Below are 7,431 nucleotides of genomic sequence, written 5' to 3'. Positions count from 1 at the left end.
CTGATGAGCAAAGCTGGCCGGCTGCACTCTTGCAGCCGCATCTCTGATCCTTTCTAGTTTCCTATCCACCTACCCACTCCCACCTGACGCAGACAGAGCCTGATTTCTGCCCTCCACACCCTGGACATGAGTTAACCGCGCCTCCGGCCCCTCCTGGATTTTTAAAAGGACACTGCCCTGGTCGGTCATTGCCAGGCGCCTCCGCAGTCTGGAGCAGACACCAGAGCATCCCTCCCACTGGGCGTACAGTACGGACAAGCTGAGTAAACTCGGATTTTCGGCTGCCTTTTCTGCTAGGGTGGGTGGGGAAAGATGTGTCCTCCAAGCGTTCACGGTAGAACCTCTGACCCTCTGTCTCCCCCTGCCCCCCAACTCTCTCTCTCTCTCTCTCTCTCTCTCTCTCTCTCTCTTTCTCTCAAGGTGTAGGAACTCTCCTTTTCCAGACCAGAGAGGGGCGCCTTTCCTGTTCCCTTACCCCTCACCCACCGATTTTTTTTTTAATGGGGGAAAAAATCCTAGCCGCGAGTAATAGCGAGTGGATCTGCTCCGAGCTGAATGAATGGAAGCTGCGGGGCAGGCCTGCGCGGACGGCCACCCTGCCCACGATGCGGTCCCCTCGCGGCCTGTAGGGCCCTCGCCAGCCCCTCGCCCTCCTCCCGCCCCGGGCAGAGGCCGCCGCCAGCTCCGCACCCGACGCCGAGGCCGCGGCGGCCGAGGGGAAGGTCGGAGGGAGGGTGGTTTCCTCCCGCCCCACACCCAGTCTCCGAGCCGGATATATAGAGTGTCACGTTTGGGAGCCGAAAGACAAGAGCAGCTTCCTCGTGGCCGGAGCACTTCCCGGAGCCCCGGGGAAGGACCGGGATTTAGAGGACCACTAGTTGAGCCCGCCCCGCGCCGGAGGAGCAGGTACTCAGGGTCGCAGCCGGGCCGCGCGAGCGCCCACTCCTCCGCCGGCGAGGAGCCGGCCGGGGTGGCCGGGAGGCAGGGCTCGGCGGGGTCTGCAGAGAGGACGAGGCAGCAGCGGGGCCCCGCTGCAGGGTGGGCTCGGGGCCCGGCGGGGAGACGCGCGGTTTCCGCGGCTCTGCCCCGGAGCTGCCCCCGGCCGCCCTCAGCCATCCGGCCGCGGCTTAGGCGCGCTGCGCGCCGGCATCGTCCGCCAAGGTGGGTCACGCGGGGGCGGGAAGGGCGCGCGTGTCGGGAACGGGCAGACTGGGCTAACTTGGGAGCCGCGCCGCGGCCGCGGGCCCGGGGAAACAGAGGCGCCGGCCGGGTCTGGCGGAGGCCTCCTCGGCCCCCGGGGCTGTTCCAGGAGAGAGCAGGGCCACGTGGGGCGCGGTGGCCGCCCTCCCTGCGCCCTGGACTGTCGGGGCGCGCTTTCCGGCCCCTAGTCCCATCCCGGGCTGTGCACGACCGGACCCTCCCACCCGGGCCTCGCCGGGTACCGAGCCCCAGGCTGAAAAGGGCCGGAGCGGTCCCGGGGCGGCCGGGGCAGGGTCTGTCCCCGTCCGAAGTTTTCCACCTCTTCCTGAGGGGCCTGGGCGTCTTGGAGGTAGCAGGGGAGCAGGTACCAGATTCCAACGGGTGTAGATGGCTTGAGGGAAGGCTGCTGGCACCCCTGGCCATTACTCACGGGGCAATTCCATTCAGTTAAAAGAATTAATGACCGACTTCATCCTAGAAACCTCCTACTTTTCACCTGGTGGGATGAGTAGAATTATGAACACTTATTCTTCGAAGGATGAGTTACCAGGTGTGAGCAACCAAGGTTCTCTCTGGACCTGCCAGAGCTTCGGCGGCTGGTTGAATCATGTAGATTGTCCCATTGTGCCATGAACAGGGACAAGAGTGGGAACAGCAGACTGACCAGGAACTCAAGTGAATCGTGCTTTTCTGCTTGTTAGAGGCTGCATCAAGAGAAGTTTGACACTGTGCAAGTGGATATTTGAGAATTTCCCTGCTGTTTCAGTTACCCATCTCTCTGTATCCCCATTCATATGAGTTGGAGATTTGGCTGGGGAGCATATCTAGTCTAAAAGGGCAAAGAGACTAAATAAAATTTTAAGGCAGCCACTCAGACTGAAGGAGCAGGGCTTTCAGCAAAATCCGCTATTAGGGATATTTGTGTGTGAGACTTATAGGAGATGGCCATGGGGTTTTACCAGCCGGACTCAAGAGTTGCAGCATTTCTTCCATAGTATTTCTCGGGATGCAGGTCTTCAGAGCACTCTTTCCCTGTTTCTGAGGGCATCTTCTGAACCTGCTTTAACAAATGCCTACTTTACTCCTATTTCTAACGTTGGGTTATAATTATCTATAATATCGATATAAATCAGCACGAGTTGGTAAATCTTACATTTCTCCTTAACTTAAAAGAGGGAGCGTGACATCTAATTACAGAAGAAGAAGGAGAAGCTTCCTTTAAGGGAGTAAAAATAAATAAAATAGCTCCTACTTGGGTATATCACTTTGGGGTTTGTGAAGAACGTCATCATCTTGATGTCTCACCATTCCCTTTCCTATCTTCTGAAGGTACATTCAGATGTTATTTCTTTCTGACAACATCTGGGCAGCCTTAAGAATTCTTTGTCTTTGCATTAATACTTGTGCACCCATGAAAACTCACGCATGTACAAATAGTCTCTGAAGGAACATGCACCTGCTGTCCCTGCCAGTCTCCTGTGACTCTGTGTTTGGTCTCTTTGAGAACATTTATTACTCTTGAAGAAGCATTCTTAATGCTTTATTTTGTTAACAGACCACTTAAGGATCTGATGAAAGCTATGGAATATGAAAAAGAAGCATATACATATTAACAGAATTCTGCCTACAATTTCAGGCGCTCACAGCCTCCCTGATACTTAATCACCCAGATGTTAGAGGTTCAGAGGCCTCAGGCAGGGCCAGCTCACAGGGCCCAATACTTGGAAAAGGGCCCTGCACTTGGTTTAATGTTCTGCTGTCGCTTTCAGCTGTCTTAGTAATTTTCAAACAAGGAACTCCAAATTTTCATTTTACACTAGACCCTGCAAATTCTGTAGCCAGTCCTGAGGCCAGGTTCACAAGCCTGTTCTGTCACTTCCTGAATAACAACCCTGTCTCAGCCATCCTACACTGCAGGTAAATTCTCTGACACAAATGGAAAGTTAGCTGCTGCATGCTTCTGTCATTAAGTCCTTCTACGCCCAATTTCCTCATTGACAAAATAAAGATAACAGACAATATCTACTACTCTATTCATCTTAAAGAGTCATTGTGAAGACAGGTAGGTAAAAAGAGCTAATAATTGTAAAACTGTTGACTTACCTTGAAGAGTACTATACTAACAAAGACAGTATTGTTACAGGCTTAACTTTTCTAATCCATGTTTCAGAAGTAGCTTGAGGAAGGCTGGTTAAGTACATTAAAAGAGTTGCAGAACCTTTATAACCCTTATATTTTGGTGGGAGAAAAAATAAAACAAAAAGTAGCTACGGTTTGTGGTATTTTAAATATTCCTTAAAAGTCTTTATTTGGTCAAGACTGGAACTGACAACTAAAAGTACAGAATACCTTCCTGGATCCCAAAGATACTTCCTGAATTAAATTGATGTTTCAGTGGAATTCATCCAAAATTGAACAATGAAAAACGGAGTCATTGATTGAAATTTTTGAGAAGGTATCCTTTTTGCCTCATTTAACTTTTAAATATTCATACTTTCAAAACCTTGAGCAAGGCACTCTTTTAAATATTCTGGGAGATACTTGGCAATATAAAGTACACCTAGTCCCCTACCAAGTTGTCTTCACCTTCTGTACCATTGGGGGAGGAACTTAGAAACCCTGGGCCTGTCCTCTTTCCCCACACTCCTCCCTTTATTGCTTCTCTCTGACCTCAGAACTTATCCTTTCCACAGCTTTCATTCCCAGTACGATGGCAACACACCCGGAAGGGTTGAGGAAGAAAATAGAGTAAAAGGAAATGGGTCAAACTTCCATATCAAAGTCTTAAAATAGGGGCACCAGAGAAGGTAGATGGAGACTCCTTTCATGGAGCACTCTGTGCAGAGGTGTGCTGTGAACTTTAGGGTATGAAGTACCAAGTCCTGTACTTGACAGATTTATGACATCATTGGCAAGCCGAAATATGTAAATATAAGGTGTTAATTAACATAACAGATACATTGTTAAGAGGCAATGTAAGATTAGGCACCAAATGTATGGTACAGAAAATAAGTGCAATGAGTTCCCAAGAAGAGAATAAAATAAACTGAAATGGTTAGAGAAGCTTAAGAGGAGAGTTACATGAGATGGCCTTAAAATTCCACTCCTAATAGAAATAAATGAATGAACCTTCTGGGTGATAATTGTGCAAAAGATGAAAATCTGGATGGAACTAAAGTTTCATGTAAGGAAAAGGCAGGAGATAAAACGAAGAGAACTTTCCACTGGTTAGCTTCAGTCGTGTAATACATAATTATTAAGCCCATTCTGTGACCAGACACAATGCCAATTTTTCTGCATTTAGTGTGGAATAAAGCAGATGTGTCCCCTATCCTTTTGGATCTCACAGGCATTTAAAAAATAAACATATAATAAGAAAATTTTGGAAGTAGCATGGAGAATAACAGGTGCAATGAAAAAACCAGGGGTTGACTCAGATTTGGTGGTTTGTGAAGGTCTCTGACAAAGAAAGATTTAAACTGATATTTGAAGGAAGCATAGGGATTAACTTGGCAAAAAAGAAAAAAAAAGAATGGAGGGAAAAGCAATCTGGGCAGAGGAAATAGCAAGCAGGAAGACTGTAAGGAAAGGAAAAACCTGGAAGTGTTCAAGGAACAGAAAGAAGGCACGTGTTTTGGGTGAGGGAGTTGCTGAGAGGCCGGACGTGTGTGTGTGTGTGTGTGTGTGTGTGTGTGTGTGTGTTGGGGGGTGGCTAGGCAGGAGCCTGGTCATGTAGATCCTCACAGATCTTGATAAAGATTCTGAATTTTATTTTAATGAGAAGCTTTTGAAGACTTTGAAGCCAGAGACTAATTTAAATTTTAAGACCTTTGTGGCTGCAATTAGGAGAATGGACGAGCGGGATCGGGGGTTGGAAGTAGGACAGAGCTGGTGATGGTGCGGACAGGCAAGATGGAGAGAAGTGGGCAGACTTGAAGTGCATTTCAGAAGTAGAATTGATAGACCTTGGTGATAGATCGGCGATGAGAAGTGGCTAAGCAAAGAAGTGTGATAATAAATTCCTCCAGTAGATACTGCTCTATGTTTATAATCCAAAACCATAGCCTCCTGATGCATAAGATTTAGAGTTGCCACAGAAGAGCTGAAAAGTGACATGGAAACTGATAACGCTGCCTGGTATCTCTGGAAAGTGTGCCAGGCTGTTGGGATAGAGGTGAGAGAGCAGAAGATAATATGCGTTTCATATTATCATTTCTACTGTTGAGATTATTAATGGACTGTGCACGAACTTTATAATTTTTAAGAGGTTACCACCAAAACAAATATGACTTCTGTCTTTCTGACTTGAGCACACTGATGGCACATGGGGTAATCTCCTAAAATGATGAAAACCCGGAGAGAAAAGTCTGACCCCCACCAAAGTGATTGATCTACAACATAAGTTACTCCCCTGCTTAGAAGCTTTCCATTCTTCCACCTTGTCTGTATCAGTGTCCCAAAATGCAGTCTGTGGACCATTAGTTTCTCGGGATATTAATAACAGTCAAGTGAAGGAAAAAAAACTTCCCTCATCACATAAGCTTGAGAAACACTTAATTTAACTTAGTTAAGCAGTCTTATTGTGGGAATCCTCAAAGCCTTTAACATACTGATAATGCACTTTAAGAATCATCAAGAAAGAAGAGATATTTTATGCTGCATTTCCTAAACTTACTTGACCTTGAAATGCTTTTTTTGGCAGAACATCTAACAGAGTCAGCATTCAGCATAACACACTTTGGGAAATGCTGCCCTATATTAATAGATTAAACCTTTTAACATCCACAGCTGTCTATTAACCATCAGCTTCTCTCATGTCTTTCATGCTACTGCTTAGTTGGAAGGAAGCAGAAGACCGGAATTGAACTGACTCTGTTAATAAGTTCTGAGTTGATGATGAAAACAATTCTAACATATGGATAATAGATGAAGAGATATTCACAAGCAAGGTCTGCAGTCTGACTAAAAACAATTTTTAAAAAATTTTAACTTCTACTTCCCTGGCAAGGCTATGCAGGACCTCTCAGAGGTACATTCTGTCAAGTCTAGATGTACACGTGAGAAAGCTGAAGCATAGACAATGGGGAAGATTTCACAGGACATTTCGTGTCCCATGGGAGGTCTGAGCCTTATTTGATGTTCACAGTATATCCCCGGCAGGGCAACACAGTGTGAATTCATAGGACGTCTGTAGGAGCAATGATTTTGCCCTGAATCTCATACATCTTCTTTACTGGTCCCCAGCGCATCTGCGTGGTGGTGGGATCGAGGCAGAAGTGTGATTTATGACCAAAGAATAGCCAGCAGAGCAGAGCAGAAGAGACAAGTTCAAACAGCTATGGACTCTGGCCACGGCTTCATCCACCTGGTGCTCTAGCTTAGGGGTTAGCAAACTATGGCCTGAGGGCCAAATCTGAATCCTGCCTATTTTTGTATATCTCTTGGGCTAAGAATAGTGCTTATATTTTTAAGTGGTTGAAAAAAATCAAAAGAAGAAGAATGTTCTCTGGCAAATGAAAATTATATGAAATTCAAATTTCAGTATCCATGAGTGAAGTTTTATTGGAAATCAGCCAGTGCCGTGCACCTATTCGTCCTATTGTCTATGGCTGCTTTGGTACTCCACGTAATGAGTAGTTGTGATTTGCAAAGCCTAATATATTTACCATCTGGCCTGTTAACATAAAATGTTTGCTGGCCCCTGCTCTAGGCTGCTAAACTCACTGGCCATAGATAATTTTAATAGATTTGTTTTATTTATTAGGGGTAGTGTTAGTTCAGGCTGCTATAACAAAGTACCATAGACTGGGTGGCTTATAAACAACAAAAATTTATTTCTTACTGTTCTAGAGGCTGCGGGTCCAAGATGAAGGCACCAGCAGATGTGCTGTCTGGTGAGAACCACTTCCTGGTTCATAGATGTCCTTCTTTCCGTTGTAACTTCACATGGTGGAAGGAGCAAGGGGGTTCTCAGGAGTCTCTTTTATAAGGGCACTAATCCCATTCACAAGGGCTCTGCCCTTATGACCTAATCACCTCCCAGAGGCCCCACCTCCATACACCATCACATTGGAGACTAGATTTCAACATACACATTTTGGGAGGACTGAAACATTCAGTCCATGTCAAGGTAGAAATACAAATAGGTAAATTGACGGTCTAGAAGCTCCTCAAATGTTATTACCATCGTAGTCATGACAATGCCATTTATTGTGGATTAGTGTAGCTAGT

The 7,431-nt window shown here is 46.3% G+C and overlaps 1 protein-coding gene across 5 annotated transcripts in view; it reads left to right on the top strand.

Annotated features, from left to right (window-relative positions):
• Nucleotides 1-221: 221 nt before the first annotated feature.
• FAR2 (fatty acyl-CoA reductase 2) overlaps nt 222-7,431 on the top strand; it is a 137,534-nt gene continuing 130,324 nt past the window's right edge. Inside the window, exons 1-3 of one of the 5 annotated variants that reach the window (XM_060166643.1) lie at nt 691-906; nt 3,021-3,117; nt 7,051-7,094. The gene's annotated coding sequence lies outside the window, so the exon portion shown is untranslated. Of the gene's footprint in view, nt 299-690; nt 907-974; nt 1,162-3,020; nt 3,118-4,700; nt 5,375-7,050; nt 7,095-7,431 lie in introns of those variants that run through there. The other 4 variants (XM_060166641.1, XM_060166644.1, XM_060166640.1 and 1 more) reach the window with 4 other exon arrangements.

The sequence above is a fragment of the Lagenorhynchus albirostris genome, chromosome 11 (assembly GCF_949774975.1).
Source record: "Lagenorhynchus albirostris chromosome 11, mLagAlb1.1, whole genome shotgun sequence".
NCBI classification, from domain to species: domain Eukaryota; kingdom Metazoa; phylum Chordata; class Mammalia; order Artiodactyla; family Delphinidae; genus Lagenorhynchus; species Lagenorhynchus albirostris.
This window is presented reverse-complemented; position numbering and strand designations above follow the sequence as displayed.